Here is a 20,475-nt window from a genome sequence, read left to right as displayed (position 1 = left end):
GAGGACCAGAAGCATTGCCCAAGAGCATGTTGAAAATGTAGAATCTCAGTCCCTGTCCTGATCCCTTGAATCAGAATCTTTATAAAACAAGATCCCCAGGTGGTCTAGATGTGCTTTAATGTTTGAAAAGCACTCTATATGTGAAATATGTGTTCCATTCTGGACCCTCTGAGATGTGTTAGCAGGAATGTGTGGAAGTCATCTTCTGATTGGGGGCTATTTGCATGGACAGAAGTTGGAGATAGCCCCCTAGAGTCCCGTGGCCTCTGTATTTAATTTTGATAGAAAAGAAAATAAGAAAGGGGATGGTCATGAGTGGCACCTCCTGGAAGTCTTCAATTGTCCTGGTCTTTGTAGCCTGTATAGAGTAACTCTCCAGAGTTACAGAGAGAGTAGCTTTCACTCTCTTTGCTGCAGAAGAAAAGTACTTGAGGTTGACACAATTTTGGCTGTCTGTTATGTACAGAAACACTAATGGTTAAAATTACAAACATCTTTTTAAAAATGTAATTCTGTTACAACATAAATTATGATCTAAACTTAGTTCCAAATGGAATTAAAACTGGGGTGTTTCTTTTCAAACCGTCAGTTTGTTTACGCAGTGGCTTCAGCCCTGAGCAGAATCACCTTCAAAGTGAAAAACAATTCTGGCTTAGAACTGCCAGTTCCTGTGAAGCAACCCTAGGTACCAGGATGCTCCAGGTCCTGATTTGTTTGTGTAATGTAAACTTAAACTTATGCAGTAACATATAAATAATATATACCCAACATCTTCCATTAATAAAAAAAGGCAAATGGGTTAAGAACCTTTGCAGAGCCAGTCCCTCTTCTGACCAATGTGTAAGAATCTCCAATTCCTTCTAAAATTATTTGTCAGGCCTCATGGTGCATTTCAAGATATTCTGGAAATCTTTTGATTAGAGTGGAAGAGTGTTTTAGCGACTAGGGCAACATTTCTTGGCCCTCCTATCATCATAGTCTGGGAAGACTTCACTTATCGTGATGGATCTCTGACTACATGATTAGGAGGCAGACAAAATTTAAGTCTAATTTCATTTGATGTAGCATAGGTGCAAGTGTTAGAGAGAGAAAGAAATATTTTCATGTTTTCTGCTGAAAAGGAAAGAATCCTTTTTGCATTTGAAATCATTCCTCTTTTTGACATTGCCCATCCACTTCCACATATGTGAATGGGAATTGAGCCTTTGGGAATCAGAGTCCAGATTTTTCCAGGATAATCCTACAGTCACGGTGGCAACATCAACACTTGCTAAGAGCTGTATATTGAATTGAAGAAAGGTTCAATGCAGGGAGCAAGTGTTGAGGACAACCTGGCCTTACCACATGTGCTCTGAACCAATGAGAAATGTTGCAGGTCTATAGAGGAGGAAAGCATGGAATCTGCAGTGTCTTTATCCATACATTCCTGTTGGGATCATTTAATGTTTCTAGTATGAGACAACAAGTATAAATGTTTCAAAATTCTTTCTTTTTGTACCTGTAACAGGGACATAGGTGAAAGCCAAATAGTCCATCAGCTGGCTATATTGCACATTTTAGGACATTTGAGCAGTAATAATGGCTAAATCCCTTCTTTGTACAACTCCTCCTTTCCCCCTAGAGAATGTCATGGTGCGGATAGGAAGCATGTGTTAACTGACCTGAAAATTTTTTTCAGCTTGGGTTGATTTGGAGAATGAGAACTTTGTAACCTCATGTTTCATTAAAAAGAGTTACATTTGAAAAGAAGTTGATTAAGTCCTAACTTGTTCCACTAACAATGAAGGGAATAAACTGAGATTAACTGCTTAATTTCCAAAATGCTGTGCTGACCAAGAGTTTGCAGATTTTTTCCCCTAAGCATTTTCTGATCACAAAACAGCAAACATCAATAGCCACTCTCTCTTTCAATGTTGAAAAGTAAATGACAAGAGCACATTGTACTGGTACTTTATCACAGGTATTTTTTCAAAGACCAAAATTTGTTGAAAAATTATAAAGCAAACCTTTGTTTTGGGGTTTAGATGATGTATTTGAAGCCGTGATTATTTGAAGCCCTAGAAATAGGAACTGAGGGAAAGATGAAGCAGTAAACATTTTCAAATATTACCCTAGTTAGTGTATCCACCACTCTGTAAACTTCACAGTGGTGGAAACCTCACCTTTGTTGTTCATTCCCTAGTCCTCAGTACTTAGCACAGTGCCTAGCATAATACTGTATGTTCAACAAAGATCTAGTAAACGAATCAATTAACAGTGGCTCAATAAATAAGTAGCTAGGTCCAAGCTGACGGTTTACAGCAGGGATAAGCAATCATCATGTGTAATGGGCCAATTAATAAATATTTTATGTTTTGCAGGCCATATAGTCTCTGTTTGAACTACTCTGCCATTGTAGTGAAAGCAGCCATAGACAGTATATAAATGAATAAGCATGACTGTGTTCCTGTGTTCCAACAAAACTTTATTTACAAAAACAGGTGTTGGGCTATATTTGGCCCATGGACCATAGTTAGCTACCCCCTGGTTGATGGAATACCATGTCCTGAGGCTTTGAGGCCAACTATCCTATTGTAACTTTGTTTTCTTTCCTTGGAGTTATATAGATGATATATAGTCACTCATAAATTTCTTAGTATTTATTGTGTAAAGCACTATTGTAGGGCTATGGGGACTATATATGTAAAAAACATACTCTCTACCCTCAAGTAACTTTTGGTATTATAGCCTGTCTTCCAAACTCACCCATCGGATAAGTCATTTCTTATTCTAGAGACAGGCTCAGAAAAAGGGAAAGAGAGGTCAGAAACATACCAATTGATAAGTCTCCATAGATAATAAACTATCAGATATGAGGAAGTATTTACCTGCAAACACATTTTAACATAATTTTCTTTCATTTACTATTTTTTATTTTTTTTCTTTTTAGACAGGGTCTTGCTCTTTCACTCAGGAGGGAGTCCAGTGGCATGATCATGGCTCACTGCAACCTCGGCCTCCCCGGCTCAAGCAGTCCTCCTACCTCAGCCTCCCAAGTAGCTGGGACTTCAGGCATGCACCACCACACCCAGCTCATTTTTGCATTTTTTGTAGAGATGAAGTTTTGCCATGTTGCCCAGGCTGGTCTTGAATTCCTGAGCTCAAGTGATCTACTGGCCTTGGCCTACCAAAGTACTGAGATTACAAGTGTGAGCCGCCATGCCTGGCCTCTTTTTTAAATTTTAAAGTAAACTTTCTATTGAGGTATACAATCTATGCAGAAGTAGGCTCCAACCAAAAGTGTGATTTGGAAGATTTTTTATCCTGTAACCAGCACCTAAATCAACAAATATGGTACTAGCATCTTAAAAAACCCTCATATAGGCCGGGTGCAGTGGTTCATGCCTATAATCCCAGCACTTTGGGAGGCCAAGGTGGGCAGATCACGAGGTCAGGAGATCGAGACCATCCTGGCCACCACAGTGAAACCCTGTCTCTATTAAAATACAAAAAAAATAGCTGGACATAGTGACACGTGCCTGTAGTCCCACCTACTTGGGAAGCTGAGGCAGGGGAATCGCTTAAACCTGGGAGATGGAGGTTGCAGTGAGACGAGATCGTGCCACTGCACTCCAGCCTGGCAACAGAGCAAGGGTCCATCTCAAGGAAAAAAAAAAACAACTCGTATCTTTTTTCCTGACGTTACCAAATATCCTCCTGCAACAAAATTAACCATTGTAGTGGCCTTAATGACATCGTCTACTTATGACACACATCTTTTAAGATGCTAGCCAAGAATCCAGGCAACCCAGATTTTCGCTTTGGGGGCATAACCCTTGCCAACTCTCAGCCCATGTATTTCAACTGAGAATGACTCCATACCCAGGACTCCTGGGTAGATCCTGAAGTACACACCAAAGCAATCAATGCACTCTCATTTCTGACTGCCGTGTGTGTCAGAAAGAGCAGGGAGGCAGTTTCTCTCTAACTGAACTGGGAATAATGAGGATGGAGTTCAGAAGTTCCCAGGGGCCACCGTGCAATTTCAGGAAACAGCCAATCTAGCTGTTTTTTGGACTAACTCTCCTTCTGTAATTTTCAGTTTAAGTAACTAGTAAATGCTTCCTAATCCTCTTCCGTATTTATGCTTATACTAGCTTAATTTACAAGCAAAGCTCCTGTAACAGAGGTCCAGGTGAAATCTATTCTTATTGTGGCATGATTTTTAAATATTGAACAAAAATATGATTTTTAAGAATGGGAGTAATTAAAGGAGATGGGAGGAAGAAGAGCTGGAAAATTAAACAAACCAAAAAAACAAAAAGCAAAAAACAAAAAATATGTAGTTAGAGAGGTAGGGAGAAAAACAGAAAACTGCAGTGGCCTGAATGCTGAGGGAGCAAATTCAAATCTTCTTCAAAGCTGTCAAATGCCTCATAGAAATAATATACCACAGGATTCATTTATGTATTCATTCACAAATATCTGTTGAGCACTGATGTGTGCCAGACACTCTAACGAGTACTGGAGACACATCAATGAATAAAAGAAACAGAAGTCCCTACCCTTGGGGGCGTCGGGGGCTTACATTTTAGTTAGATTGGAAAAACCTTTAGACCTAATCATATGGAATAATCCTGTAGAGAGTTGTTTTGTTAAGCATGGATGGGGCAAAACACACATTTCCAAGAACATCAGGCGTGAATAATGGCCAGGAAGTGGAGTTGGTGTACGCTTGTTGCCAGGGGTTACGACGTAGCTCACAGATTTCCCTGTTACCATTTTTTGTTAGTTTTTTTTGTTGTTGTTCATATTAGTTTCCTTTTGAATGACACCACAGGAGTGTCATTGGTTTTTTCCCCTTGAAAGCATTGAATTCCTGAGAGTTTTTTGTTTGTTTGTTTGGGGTTTTCTTGAGATGGAATCTTGCTCTGTCGCCTAGGCTGGAGTGCAGTGGTAGGATCTCGGCTCATTGCAAGCTCTGCCTCCCGGGTTCACGCCATTCTCCTGCCTCAGCCTCCCGAGTAGCTGGGACTACAGGCGCCTGCCACCACCACACCCGGCTAATTTTTGGTATTTGTAGTAGAGATAGGGTTTCACCGTGTTAGCCAGGATGATCTCGATCTCCTGACCTCGTGATCCACCTGCCTCGGCCTCCCAAAGTGCTGGGATTACAGGCATGAGCCACCATGCCCGGCCGAATCCCTGAGGGTTTTATCAGCATTTTTACTTAGTGTGATATGGGAAGGTCTCAGGTCTCTCCCATTGTCCAGTATCCAGGGCTCACACCAATCAGCACAGGGTCGGGATTTGGTGCTCCCACCCTGCCTCCTGTGAATAGCACTACAGACATGAAAAATGCTCTTAGGTTTTGGCTTATAAAATAACTAAAATGTGATGAACACAGAGAAGATGACTCTCATAATTCTGTCTCTTGTCAGATTTCCCCAAGACTAGGAAGTCTTCAGATATTTTTTTTGAGAGTTGGAGGTGATAGGGAGGTGATACCATACATACACACACTTCTGTAGGAAGGGAAGAGCCCAGTAGAAATGTCACTGATAGCTCCAAAGTCAATCGTAAGTTGTATTATAATCATCTTGACAGGCAAGCATTTTATTATCTACTTGTTCAGAACTTCTGGTTGCTGTTACTGACAGCCTAAATTTCATAAATGGACTCGTAAGCAGCTAGTTAGAGCCGGGTGAATAGATTTGTCATTCACTACGTAGCTCAGTAACAAAGAAGGATAACATATCCACACCCCAGTCCATGAGAACACTTGAGATAGGACAAGGAAGCTACAGGAAAGTTTCTGTCATATTTTATGGGTAGTGACTGTGTTATTCAACTATGTCACTAAATGCACAGTTACTGTGTATGATGGACATGGATTGCCAGTTTCAGCAGACTGCAATAAAACACAGTAAAACTCAGCCAAACCTGACTTATTGGTGATTCGAAAGTGACTAAAAGATTTGAAATTACTGAATCAGAAGTTACTGAAGGATAAAGTGTCTTCATTTTAAAATCAATTTATCTTGTCCTCTATAGATAAATATAAATGGTTGTTCTCTATATGAAGGAATGTTAGATAAGCCAGCCAGTATTTTCTACAGATCTTGAAATTTATATATCCAGCTATAAAATGAACACAATAATATTTCAGAATGCCAATGAACTCCTGGACCCACTTGGTCTTTAATGACTCATATAAAGCTAATTTGAAAGAAGGAAATGTAGATACATTTATTTAGTCAGCCAGAAATTTCAAACATATCTACTAAATAATTAGTCTGTTATTTTGCTGAAAACAAAACATTACATTTCCAATAAATATTCATTAGGAAAGAATATATACCTTAATTAAGACTGACTGAAAACAAACCAAGAAACCAAACCAAACAAAACAAAATTGGAATGTTAGGTGATTGTTCATCTTGGCTTGTCCTGTTCTCTTATTGTAGAATATACAGATTTTGCATATACAGATTGCTGTCCCATTTTTTCCCTTGAGTTTATTTTCAAATAGAATGTATTAAAATATCCTCAAATTACAACTAATATGTAGGAGCTGGGATCTGAGCTTGAACCCAAACCCTGTTATTTTATTTGTCTAGATGCCTGGGAAGTAGCCTGTCAGAAGTTCATTTGCATAAGGAACCTAAGCATTCCCTGAGGAAGACTTATCCAGAGAAAAGGTGTCTCAAAAGTAGCTCAATGGGAGACTGAGTCTACAGCAAGCAATGAGTACAATGTCTGTTATTTTCTTTGTCACCCAAAAAGTCCAATAGAGTCGTAGGCAGAAATGAATATTAAGTGGAATGAAAAGAACTTTTTGTGAATTATTGGCAATGCCACACAGCCCTCTTGTACAGTGTGAAAAGGGAAAGGGAGATGCACCACATTTTAGGGCTTATAACAGCTCAGTTTTGACATTTCCTGAGTTCTAGAGACTGTGGTCGTACTCAATATTCACCAAGTCAGACCCACAGCATCCATGTCATTGAGAACAGTGCACTAAGGCACTGTCACAGCAAGGTGACTTTGGACCCATAAAGCAAGGTGGCAGCAAAGATAGTGAAGAATGTTGGATTCAAAAGGAAAGGTTAATGACCTATGCCACGTGGGGGCTCTCAGAAATAAGTATTTCGGGGCACTTGGCAGGGCCTTTGAGTCTCAAAAGAGAGGACCAGGGTGAGGCAAATAAATCTTATTTTGTTGGCAGTGTAATTTAATTTTATATACCTCAGAGCTCCCACAGCTTTATCCAAATTTCACTCCATAACATGCATCTTTGTAAAGTCAAAAGATCAGAGAAAGGGGCAACATGATTTCCTAAGTGCTCCATTTTCTAAGAAAATACAAGACAGTATCTCTCCTTAATGACTGGTAATTAAAATCATTCAGGTAATTATGTTTAATGAATACTATCTCTCTTCATCGTAAAGCATCCGGAATGAGTCAGGAAGAAAATATTCTTGCTGAAGATAAATATACACTTGCGTATGTGTGTGTACACCTCTCTCTACCCACCTTTTCCGGTTTCTCCCTCCTCCACAAGGAACAGGACATGCCATTATTGGCAGCGGTTGGGGCAGAGCCCTCCAAGTGAATAGACAGGGGTGCAGTTAAGGGAGCTTTTATCTGGTAGATTAGACAACCACCAGTTCTATGTTCATGAGTGGCTTTCCCCCATATAACTGTCAGACAAGACTATTTGCCTGTTAGCGTCTACATTCTGTGCTTTGAAAATTACTGTCAGAATTCACGAGGCAGCACTTTATATGTGGAATCAGCTTTGCTTGGGCTCCTCTGAGTACACCCTTAAGCCCCCGCCTTTTTCAGATTGTCTTCCTTTTTTCATCACTATTTTAGGAGAATGCAAGGACCCATCAGCCACAATACACTCATTTTCTCTAAGAAAACACATAGAAAAAGAATAGAGAAGATATACAAAACATACTCTGGGCCCCTGAATCCCACTGAATGACTTCATGAAGCTTCTTGGGGATTTGTTTTGGTCTCACATTGATCTTCCCTGGTGCTAGAGCTCTAAGCCAATGCCTCTGGCCAATGGTACTGCAAAATCCTTTTTAAGTGTGTGCACACTCCAGTTCCCACCACAGGGAGAGCCCTTCTAAAGGGACCTGAACTATTTCTTTCCAAAACTTTGAGCCCCAGATGTTCTCACAGGCCAAGAGCTGTTCTCGGAATTCAAAGGAGAGCTGGTGCTTTTACAGAGCTGAGTAGTGGCAGTGGGCCAGCTCGACTCATGTGGTGAGGTTCACTGCATTGTGATTTATAAAATGTCCCTAATAAAACTAAAAAAAATAAAAATAAAAATCTGTTCCTTATTTACCCTACCCAGTAAAAAAAAAAAAGCACCATAATGCATTTCTAAGAATACTTAACTTTATATGTGTGATTATAATTATTTAAACACTTGCTAGCATTTTTCCAGAAGCCCTTTCTTCCTTAGAAGAGCCAAAACATTATTTTCTCCACCCTGATTGTCACAAACAAAACATAATGGATATTTTCTGCTATTAGAAGCCTGAGGAGCATTTAACTACGTGGCATATCTTGAAAGGAAAATTGGAAAGCTGTACTTTTTAAATTCATACTTTCCAAGTAAAGATGAAAGTGGATCAAATTTAAACTAATATTAGAATGCAGAGTTGGGAAGGAAGGACAAAGGAAATTCCAGTTTGTTTTCTTCCCAGCTTTTGTATATAAAGCTATGTACACGTTTTTAAAAGAATATGCATAAATCCATTCATAGAACACTGTACATGTAAGTTAGTAACCACTTTATGTCATTAGGATAAACTATCTTTCTTTGGGCCTCCAATTACTGTACCATGAAGCCGATGCAAGCAGAGAATTTGGGTCAAGGGAGAGACAAAGCAGAGAAGAGAATACTACAGATGTCCCATTGGTATTTTCCGTGAACAACTCAATTCTCCAGAGAGCCCTGCCTATAAAAGAGAATGCCCAACAGCTGAGCAGTTAAATGCTAACTTATTGTCAGGCTAAGATAAACCAGAATTTTGGAAACCTTTAGGAAAAAGAGATTGTAACAAGCAGAGAACCCTAGTAGTCTTTACTAAACCAATTCAGCATAAGTTCTTGGTATTTAATTATGAGAATAATGTCTTTAACGATACACAGAGTACCTGAATCTTTGGGGAAAGTGTGGAGCAATTTGGAAACAGACAAAAAGTCTAATTAATGGTGATAACTGGGAGGATAACAGGAAGCCATTTACAGCTGTTGTAAAAGTTCTTATAAGGTAAGATACATCTAGGAGAGTGTTTCTCAAAAGGGGCAATTTTGCTTATATGGGACACTTGGTATGTCCAGAGAGATTTTTGGCTGTCTCAATGTATAGCTACAACTGGCATCTTCTGAGTAGAGACTTTAGATACTTCTAGACTTCATATAACACACAGGACAACCCTTCACAAGAAAAAAACTATGTGGCCCAAAATGACAATAATGCCACAGTTGAGAAACCCTGGCCCAAGAGTACAAATCTGAACGTTTTTCTTTTGCAAGGTACACAGGGTTAAAACCATGTTTTTATCCTTTCCTCAGTTATCCTAGAATGCTTACTACCTGGCATGGTTTGGCTCTGTGTCCCCACCCAAATTTCAAGTGGAATTTTAAAGCCCACATGTCAAGAGAGGGACCTGATAGGAGCTGACTGGATCATGGGGACAGTTTTCTTTATGCTGTTCTCATGATAGTGAGGGAATCCTCGCGAGATCTGATGGTTTTCAAAGTGGCAGTTTCCCTTGTGTGTTCTCTCTCTCCTGCCACCTTGTGCAGAAGGTGCCTGCTTCCCCTTCTCCTTCTGCCATGATTGTAAGTTTGATGAAACCTCCCTAGCCATATGGAACTGTGAGTCAATTAAACATTTTTTGTTTATAAATTTCCCAGTCTCAGGTAGTATCATTATAGCAGTGTCAAGTGGACTAATACAGAGAACTGGTAATAGAAGTGGGGTACTGCTATAAAGATAAGCTAAAGATGTGGATGTGAGTTTGGAACTGGGTAACAGACCATGGTTAAAATACTTTTGAGAGCTCAAAAGAAGACAGGAAGATGTGGGAAAGTTTGCAACTTCCTAGAGACTTGGTTTTGACCAAAATGCTGATAGTGATATGGACAATGAATTCCAGGCTGAGGTGGTCTCAGATGGAGGTAAGGAACTTATTGGGAGCTGGGGTAAAGGCCACTCATGCTATGCTTTAGCAAAAAGAATGGTGGCATTTTGCCCCTGCCCTAGGGCTCTGTGGAACCTTGAATTTGAGAGAGATGATTTAGAGTATCTGGTGGAAGAACTTTCTAAGCAGCAAAGCATTCAAGAGGTAACCTGGCTTATTCTGAAAGTATTCAGTTATATGCATTCATAAAGACATGGTTTGAAATTGGAATTTATGTTTAAAAGGGAAGCAGCGCATAAAGGTTTGGAAAATTTGCAGGCTGGTTATGTGGTGGAAAAGAAAAACCCATTTTCTGAGGAGGAATTCAAGCTGGCTACAGAAATTTGTATAAGTAATGAGGAGCTGACTATTAAAAGCCAAGACAATGGGAAAATATCTGTGGAGCATTTCAAACACCTTCGTGGCAGCCCCTCTCATCACAGGTATGGCAGGCATATGAGAGAAAACTGGCTTCATGGGTCAGGTCCAGGGTCCTGCTTCTCTGCAGCCTTGGGGGACTTGGTGCCCTGTGTCCCAGCCCCTCCAACTCCAGCCATGACTAAAATGAGCCAAGATGCAGCTTGGGCTGTGGCTTCAGAGGATGTAAGCCCCAAACCTTGGTAACTTCCATGAGATGTTGGGCCTGTGGGTGCACAGAAGATAATAGTTGAGCTTTCGAAACCTCCGCCTAGATTTCAGAGGATATATGGAAACACCCATCAGGCAGATGTCTGCTGTAGGGGCAGAACCCTCACAGAGGACCTCTACTAGGGCAATGCAGAAGGGATATGTGGGGTTGGAGCTCCCACAGAGAGTCACCACTGGGGTGCTGCCTAGTGGATCCCTGAGAAGAAGGCTGCCATCCTTCAGACCCCAGAATGGTAGATCCACCAACAGCTTGCACTGTGCACATGGAAAAGTCATAGGCACTCAACACCAGCTCTTGAAGGAAACCGTGCAGGAGCTATACCTTGCAGAGCTACAACAGCAGAGCTGCCCAAGGCTTTGGGAGTCCGCCCCTTGCATCAGTGTGCCTTGGATGTAAGGCATGAAGTCAAAGGAGATTGTTTTGGAGCTTTAAGGTTTCATGAATGCCCTGCCAAGTTTCAGGCTCGCATAGGGCTTGTAACACCTCTGTTATGGCCAATTTATCTCATTCAGAATGGGAACATTTACCCAATGCCTGTACCTCCATTTTATCTTGGAAGTAACTAACTTGTTTTTGATTTTACAGGCTCATAGGCAGAAGGGACTTGCCTCGTCTCAAATGAAACTCTGGATTTGAACTTTTGGGTTAATTCTGGAATGAGTTAAGACTTTGGAGGACTGTTGGGAAGGCATGATTGTGTTTTGAAATGTGAAAATGACATGAGTCTTAGGAGGGGCCAGGAGCTGAATGATATGGTTTGACTCTGTGTCCCCACCCAAATCTTGTGGGGAATTTTAATTCCTACATGTCACGGGAGGGACCTTGTAGGAGATGATTGGATCACAGGGTCGGTTGCCCCCATGCTGTTCTCATGATAGTGAGGGGGTTCTCATGAGATATCATGATATTAAAAACAGCAGTTTCCTTTGCACACTCTGTCTCCTGCCACCTTGTGGAAAAGGTGCCTGCTTCCCCTTTGCCTTTCACCATGATTGTAACTTTGCTGAGACCTCCTCAGTCATGCAGAACTATGAGTCAACTAAACCTCTTTTGTTTATAAATTACTCAGTCTAGGGTAGTATCTTTATAGCAGTGTGAAAATGGACTAATATACTACCAAGACAAATAAGTGATGCTCACTTATTTTTGCATGCTGCTTCTTAGGTAAATAGATAAAAAAAATCAGCTACAGCTCTCCATGACAGGGAGTTGAACCTGGCATCGGAGTGCCCACCAGCACCCTTGTTGTGATTAAGAATTATCGCTGTCCAGGCCACACGCAGAGGAAGCAGGGTCGCCGCTGCCTGCCTACCCAACTGCTTGTGCGCTGGGATTGTGGTGGGCCAAGATGGTGGGCTTCTTGGAGGAGCAGCTTGGTTAGAAGCTGGTGATGAGCAACAGCAAGAATGACCAGTGGCAGTGGTAGGACTTCATGTGGGGCGTGCCTTGGCTGGCACTGCTCTACAAGGAGAAGCACAGAAATTTTGGAACAAATACCAAATTTCCAATATTCCATTGCTAATATTCATAGATGCCACCACTGGAAAGCCTGTGTGAAAGAATGTGCTGCTGGTGATCTGAGATTACCCCGAAGGTATGGAATTCCCTTGGGGACCTAAATTCTTCAGGGAAGTCATTGCAGGTCCCTTCCTTAGAAATGACTCACAGTTCCAGGAGAGCAGCAGCCCGGAAAGGTCTTACATAGGACCCTATTTCTCTGCACATGGGTGTTCATCCTGCCAAAGCCTCACCCAGGTCCTTGTGGAATCTTATTGGAAGATCAAGGAGGCAGGCCAGAACTTTGAGAGTATCTTAGTTGGTGAAGACAGATCAGAAGAGTCCTTCAAACAGTACTTCAGTGAAAGGTTCTGACTCATTATCCCCTATACTGAAGAGGCCTGGAGGTCACACCCCAACTGGCTGCATAGAATCCAAGGCATTCCTCATGCTCGTTATGCTGGACCCACAGGACGAGGTGATCATGTGGCGGGGTGAGTGGAGGTGCTTAACGACGAGGACGGCTGGGAGTTCCCATGGCACCCAAGCCCACGCTGAAGCTCTCTGACTCCAACACTGTGCAGCTCAACTGGCCCCTACCTCCTCCGTTTTATAGATTCTGAGGATGACAGAGAGTCCCAGGAAGCCAAGCAGCTGATTCAGCCAATAGCTGAGAAAATCATTGCCAAGTGCAAAGCCAAAGAGAAGGAGCATCACTTCCATTTTTTGTACCTGGGGAGGATGACATGATTGACTTCCTGCAAGGTTACACCAACCCTCCTGAGGCTGCCCCTTTGCTCACTATCCTGGACATGTCAGCACTGACTGAGTATGTGATGGACATGGGAGGAGATCACCCCTGCCATTGTAGAGGCTTTTGTGAATACCTTCCTGGCAGAAAAGCTCAATCCAGAGCCCATCTAATGGGACTCTGGCCTTCTGAGATGTTATTTAGAATTCAGTCTTCTCCTCCCCGTTCTTCCGTCCACCCTTGGACTTATCCAGTGTGTCCTGAATCACACAACCCAAGTGTCCAACCTCTCTGTGGTGTCTTGCTTCTGCATTCACTCCCCAGCTAGCACCCTGGGGTGTGTGTCTTCTCAGCAGCAGCAGAATCCAACATGTTTGGAGACTCTGCTTGGGCTCACGAGATGGTATAGCCTAGCCAGAACAAGGACTGCATCACTTTTGCAAAGTCACTAGCTTTTGGTGAAGGATCTGCCAGGGCGTTCTTCCGCAGAGTGAGCGTGAAGGGCCAATGGATCAGGGCTCTTGCTCTGACTCTGGTATCAGCACACACATACAGAGCCCCTGACAGCCAAAGGAACTGCCTGGTGACAGTTACATGGAGGTGAAGCAGAGAAAGAGTCTTGATAGGCCTCAGCTTAGAGCTGTTGGTGAGAAAGTCCTTTTCTATGTGACATAGTTTCTTTTAGTCAGGGGGAAAAACAGTAGCTTATCAATGTGTTCTTGGACAAGAGTTTCTCAAATGTAAAAGGAAGCTTGTGGGGTTTCTTTAGGATGAGAAAAACCATTTAGCGAATGTAATAGTTCATATAATAATGACTTACTGTTACTGAGCTCCCACCTCGTGATGAGAGCTTCTCATTCCTTTCTTATCTCTCTTTCTTCCTTGATCTTGACCTTCTCCGAGTTTCTGCGTGCTTATATGAACAGCTCCCATGATCTTGAAATTTTGTTAACAAATTCTTCCCTTTGATATCTATTCCCAAGAAACTCAGCCCTGAGGTTTTAGAGGAGCACTTCCTAGCCAGCACAGAACTCTCACTCCACCCAGTTCTGTGCCTGAGGCTACTGAACCTCTGCCAAAGTGCCTGCACCCACTTTGGCTACCCTATGGTCATTCCCTTTTCTTTTCAAAGCAGAACTAAAATGATAAGGAATTACCAGAAGCCTCACATTTTCTGCAGAAGGAGCTGGACCTTAGGGTGGGAGTGAGGGCAGGGGGTGTGCCAGCCACTAGTAGGCATTGAATTCCCTTTGCTAGTCCCAGGCAGATCAACCTCTTATTTGACCATAGTTCACCAAAAGAGAAGCAACAACTACGCTCTTAGGATTTGGGGTGGAGGGCTTTGGCCTAGGGACACATGGGGCTTTAGCCTCACTTAATCAGGTGTCAGGGACTTTAAACAATCCTGGACATTACCCTTGGCTGCACTCAACACTCTGCCAACCCAAACCATTTATTTGGAAAACCCAGCCCCTCACAAACTGTTGACACTGTTATTCCCTGCCAAATCGGCTTATTGATTTGTAGTTCAGAGGCACAAAATTAGTTGGTAATTAGACAGTTATTTGATGTTACTAGCCTGAAATGCAATCACCTAACAGGAAATAAAGTAGGCATCTTTGTACATTATCAACCAAAAGAAAAAAAAAAGAGAATTGGTGTTGTCCAGGTTAAAGAGTACTTTCATTAACATTTAAGTAAAGGCCGAAGTACTAGGTTGGCTGTCAAAATTCAAAGAACAAGAGGAGGAAGATCCTCAGGGGTTTCCTAATTGGGGGTAAAAGAGGCTATACACAAGACTAGAGGCCTTCAAGGGTCTTTGGGTAAATAAAGGATCATAGAGAGAAAGACATCTGGAAACTAGGAAGCAACTGAGGAACTTCCCTTTTGAGTCTGTCTTTTTGAAGGCTTAAGTGAATAAGACTTTTTTTCCTTGTATGGTGCTAGATAGCAATCTTTTTAAAAATACAACCTCCATTCATCCTCAACGTGCTGGTTTTGAGATCTAGCTGTTATTTCAATGAAGGGACTTTATCATGTCCAGGGGTAGGGAAACCAGCAGGATAAGAAGTTTGAGAGGAAAGGTATGTGACCATCTCCTTACATCACTGCAGCCGTCCCTCTCCCAGACCCTTTGGTAGTGAGGATAGAGATGACAGGATGAACAAACCAGTGATAACAGATCATGGTCTTTCTGGAGAGGCAGCAGGATCCATTTCCCTTTTTTCTGATTGTCTGTTCCAAAAAATACTTTAGAGGAAAAGTGAGGCTGCATCACTTTGCTACCCCCTGGATAGCAGGGGAAAATTACTGTAAACTGATCTTTTGAGAAATGCCAAAAATAAGTGAACATCGTCACAAAAATCACCAGCTTCCAACACAGCCTTTAGACAATTTTTTATGGCAATTAAACATTTTGGGTTAGGTGCAGTGGTGGCTCATGCCTACAATTGCAGCACTTTGGGAGGCTGAAGTGGGAGAACTGCCTGAGCCCAGGAGTTGAAGATCAGCCTGATAACATGGGGAAACACCATCTCTACAGAAAAGTAATAAATTTTCTCCATATGGTGTCATGTGCCTGTGGTCCCAGCTACTTGGGAGGCTGAGGCAGGAGGATTGCTTGAATCTAGGAGGTTGAGGCTGCAGTGAGTCGTGCTTTCACTACTGCACTCCAGCCTGGGCAACAGAGTGAGACCCTGTCCCCCAAAAAAAGTTAGAAAAAAATAAATAATAAATAGGTAAATATTTTGTATTAACATCATGCTGACCTTTTTCTCATTATTATTTAGTTCCTTTTCCTTGAAAAACTATTTTGGTTAATTCTTTCATTCATATAAAAAATCTGAATGCTTAGTAGTAAGTAGTGCATGACTTTATTTTTTAATTTTCCCAGGAGTACATTTGCAATCACAGTATTTCAAGCTAGAAGTAAGGTTGGAGGTTGTATAGTGATCGCAAAGCCTTTTATATGAGGTAACAGAGGCCCTGAAAGTCAAGGACATTATCCAAGGAAATGCTGAGTCACATTTTCTTTTCAGACCATGACTTTCTGATCTGTGTGTTCATTCCCCATTTAAGAATAAATCTCTCAAAAAAGGAGTAATATAATCAACTTGGATTTCAAACCAATGAAACTACTAATATTCTTATATATTATTCCAACTAGAAACATTTAATGTAATCATACTTGCTGTTGTGAAAACAAACTCTATTTCATCGTTTGTGTAACTTAAATTTCTTACATTGATCTATCAAAAATGAATTAATTGGATTTGACACGTGAAACTTAGGAAGGATTTTAGAAAATCTTTCTTATTATTCCCTGCTCATTTTCCACCTAAGAGTTTTTTTTCTTGAACAGATGTACACATTTCACAGGCAAATCACATGTAAATACATTTCATAGAATTCAGACCAAGTTTAAAAACATTTCAAAGTATTTCAAAGCAGACTCACTCCTAATCTATATCAAATATCACCAATAATTAAATAATCCAGGAAAAGAAATGCCATCAAAAATCTGCAAATTGGAAGGAAAAAAGATGCCAACAAAAGTCATTGTTTTGGAAACTTACGGTACCAGAAGAAAGCTGAGCAATGTGTTTAGCCCATTCTCTTCTCTTTAGGCAAAAGTGTCCTAACTAGTCTGTACAAAATGGTGAACATTTTCCCAGGTAACCTACTTTAATGAACAGTATTTGACACCAATGCCAGAGAAGAAACCTTTTTAAATACTCACTATAGCGCATATACTTGACACATTTACATTTCTGAATGAGTTTCTAAATGATACCTGACAACTATATGTAACAGAAACAGGAAGACAAGATCATCATCAAAAATATTAAAATGCAGCCATTGTCAAGTTGAAAATACTGTGTGCCATTCAGCTTAGGTTATGCCCAGAACATCAGCTCAGCTGTGGAAATAGTCACAGTTGCAAATGACTTGATGGACACAGAAATCATTTAGGACCATTAACAATATTTGAGACGTCTAGGTCAACATTTCTCAAAAGTCATTAAAGCAAAGTTTTCAAAAACTAATACTTCTGTAAATCATGGTTATTATTTAACTTATTATTCTGATTACTTATGTATTAATTCTAACAAACTTGTTTTCAAATATGTTGAAAGCATGACTAAAGTATAGTTAGTGTTGAATTGCTTTAGTACTCTTAATATATCTCCAAACCATTATATTATTTGCAAAGAGATGCACCGTATTTGAATGAGAATTGTTATATAGACGTGTATGCTGGTTAACAGGGAAGGTATTAAAAACACTACAGAAGAATGTTGTAGGTTGCTTTTTAAAAACACTTTTAGTAATTTTTTCAGAAAGAAGTATATAATTATTGAGCTGATTTGATTTCCTCTGTATTTTCTTAAATTCACTTGTTTTCATATTAATTTTTAAAAACAAATTCTATGTATTTTGTGATTTTATGTATTTTGATTCTGTGAGATCGAAGTATATTTGTAAAAGGTTGATTCTTGTGCCTGATCCTTCGTGATAAATATAATCACTAGGAAGATAAGTGGGAGGAAAAAATGAGAACCGTAAATGCAGGCATTTTAAATTTATAAATGTAAACTCCAAATCCATGCTAAGGCTGAACATGTGTAATGAGAAATGACAATAGTTGCAAGTATCAATTAAGTTACAATTCTGAATTTCAAATACAGAATTTGAATAATGCTAATCAACAGAATTAATGAAGGGCATGAGTGTGTGAACCAATTTGGCTTCAAGAAAAAGATTCTATTTGCTTGGTGTTCTGATTTAAACTATTTCCTTTATATTTAACAACTACTAACAAGTTTATATTTGATCTGACAGAGTAACAGACTTACACATGGAATATTATTCTCTTTGAGCAAGAGAAATTAGTGTGATACAAACATTTGATGAATTGAGAATGTATCAAAAACATAAATGCTTCATTGTAACATTCACTTCCCTCAATTCCACATTGGTATGTCTTAATGGTAATGACAGATATAAAATTATGCCTCTTCACCACTCAAAACTAAGTTTTTATCGCTTCTTTGCAAAGCTTTTAATAGAGCCAAACACACTAATACATTGTGGGTGGCTCAGCTTAAGAGTGATCTCACATTGTATTTGTGTTAAACCCAGAGATATACTGCAGTGTTAATCAATTAATAAAGATGATAACTAATTTACTTTATAGCACTCTAAGGTGTAACCCCAGTTATACTTTGTTTTCCTAATTTTTGGAGCTAGCATTATCAGGCAGCACATAAATTTGTCTCCTAGATTCCTGAACTAAGCTTTCCAGTGAGCTTTCTCAGCATCTGCCTCCATGCCTTCCCTGTTCATCCTTCATTAGGCTCTCAGGAATCCCTAGTCCATTTAGGGACATGATAGCTAAGGAGAGAAAGCTAAAGACACCAAATGAGCTCAATATAAATTAAAGGTATAAACCATTATCTAAAGTGGAATTTTCTAGAGGCTGAAAAAAAAAAAAAATCCACTGTCTTTACTACATTAGATATGTGAGGTCCTTAAATTAATTTGGGACTGTTTGTATCAGATAAATTAGCTAACCTCCAACTTGCTCATTTATGTGGTGTTTCTTAAGACTGTGCGGCTTAAATGGAATGCCAGTTGTGCATGTCTTTTCTTTCTCACATAGAATTAGGGAGAAAACTGTTTCAATATTTCCCCCTTTTGCCTTGCTGAGAAAGCATTGTCCATATGAAAATAGCTTTTTCTGCATAGAGGCAAGAATAGTACTTTGAAATATTTACAACTATTAAGGTTTAGAGATACGATTGCTTTTCAAAGGAGGAAAGAACACAAATACGTATTTTGGACTTGGCGTGATCTAATGATAGGTGATCTGCACATACTGTCTCAGCTGACTCTTGTAGCAATTGTCTGAGGCTCCTATTGTTATTATTATCGCTTACAAATGAGTAAACTGAAGATAGTAGAGTAGCCAATTGTCAGAGAAAATTCTGGCCTGTCTTTCAATGTTCCACCAATGTTAATGCTTCAGGTTTCTACATGAAGGTTTCTTTTCTTTCAATTCAGTCAGTAATTTCATTGCTTTCTGGAATTATTTCATTTTACAGCGTTTTTTTCTATACTTCAGACTAAGTTTACAAAAATGTTTTACGTATTCATTTATTGATTCAAAACATATTTATTACATCATATCTATTTATTATATCTCAGATATGCCAGGCACTGTGTTAAATGTTAAGGAATTCAAGGAAACAGCCTCATTTCTACCTGAAAGTTGCCTGTATTCTGGTAAAGAAGCCCAGCGTGTCTGCTGGTCACTGCCGCGAGACTCTGATCACTCCGCTGTGAGGGCGGCGGAGGGCCTGCGTCGGAAGCTGGCTCTGGCGGGAACAGCGTTTCAAGTATGTGTCCCTGTTGGATGACTGACTCTGGGAAATTCTAACCCAGCTCCTGCGCATACTCGTAAACCTCAGACTTCTGCTCTTTCCGTCATAACCCATTCTCTGCTCTGCAAACTCTTAGCTTCCTTTGCCTAGGAAAGGACAGTGGTCTAGACATCAAGGAGCCAACATTGTGGCTAGAAATCAATCTCCGTTTCTCCGGCTTTGAATTACTATATGACTTCAGGCTGCCCACTTAACCTTTGCTGGCCGTGGTTATTTATTTGCACAATACAGGTAATAGCTACCTTATGAGGTGCTGTAGGGCTTCATTAGTTAATGTTTATAACATCTTTGAAAATATAGCATGAAAGCTACTAAGTGCAAATTATTATTATTATTAACATTATAATCATCATCAATCTATTTCGTATATAGCCAAAGGCTGTCTGCAAGAAGTGAATCATGATGGTTCCCTACAAGCCTGGCTCCATCTTCCAAGCTTGATTGCTAGATCCAAGTATCTGAACCCAATGACAGGCATAACAATTGAAATAAGTTATTTCTCTACATATAGACAAATCATCTCCCATTCCCACTTCTTGACTCTGTTGCTAGTTGCTCCACCTTCCTCCTGATCTTCATATAATCATCTCTGTGTATATAAAACATGTAGAAACTCTCCTAGCCAACTGGCAATTACCTGGATCCCCTAGACAGCCCTGACATCTTATTCCTCTATTATGTAAAGCAGGAAACTGAGACCACAGAAAGTGAGTCATAGATTTGAGCTCAAAGTGTAAAAGAGCCCACTCTCTGTTTAGCAGTTGAGGCTGTGCCTATATGCACACGTATATGTGGAAAGAGAAAATTTATGTGAAGCCACACAAATATCATTGTGATTATAGTTATTAATAGCTGATTACTAAATAATTATTCAGCCTATTTAAATCTACTATATCTAAGAGTTCTGATAATGACAAAAAGGCAGTTATTTTAAATAGGGAAAAT

At 40.2% G+C, this 20,475-nt stretch overlaps 1 pseudogene; it reads left to right on the top strand.

Annotated features, from left to right (window-relative positions):
• Nucleotides 1-12,714: 12,714 nt before the first annotated feature.
• Nucleotides 12,715-13,260, top strand: LOC111537038 (annotated as a pseudogene).
• The last annotated feature ends 7,215 nt before the right edge of the window (nucleotides 13,261-20,475 follow it).

The sequence above is a fragment of the Piliocolobus tephrosceles genome, chromosome 1 (assembly GCF_002776525.5).
Source record: "Piliocolobus tephrosceles isolate RC106 chromosome 1, ASM277652v3, whole genome shotgun sequence".
NCBI lineage: Eukaryota > Metazoa > Chordata > Mammalia > Primates > Cercopithecidae > Piliocolobus > Piliocolobus tephrosceles.
The sequence above is the reverse complement of the archived record's forward strand: the minus strand, read 5'-3'. Positions and strand labels throughout refer to the sequence as shown.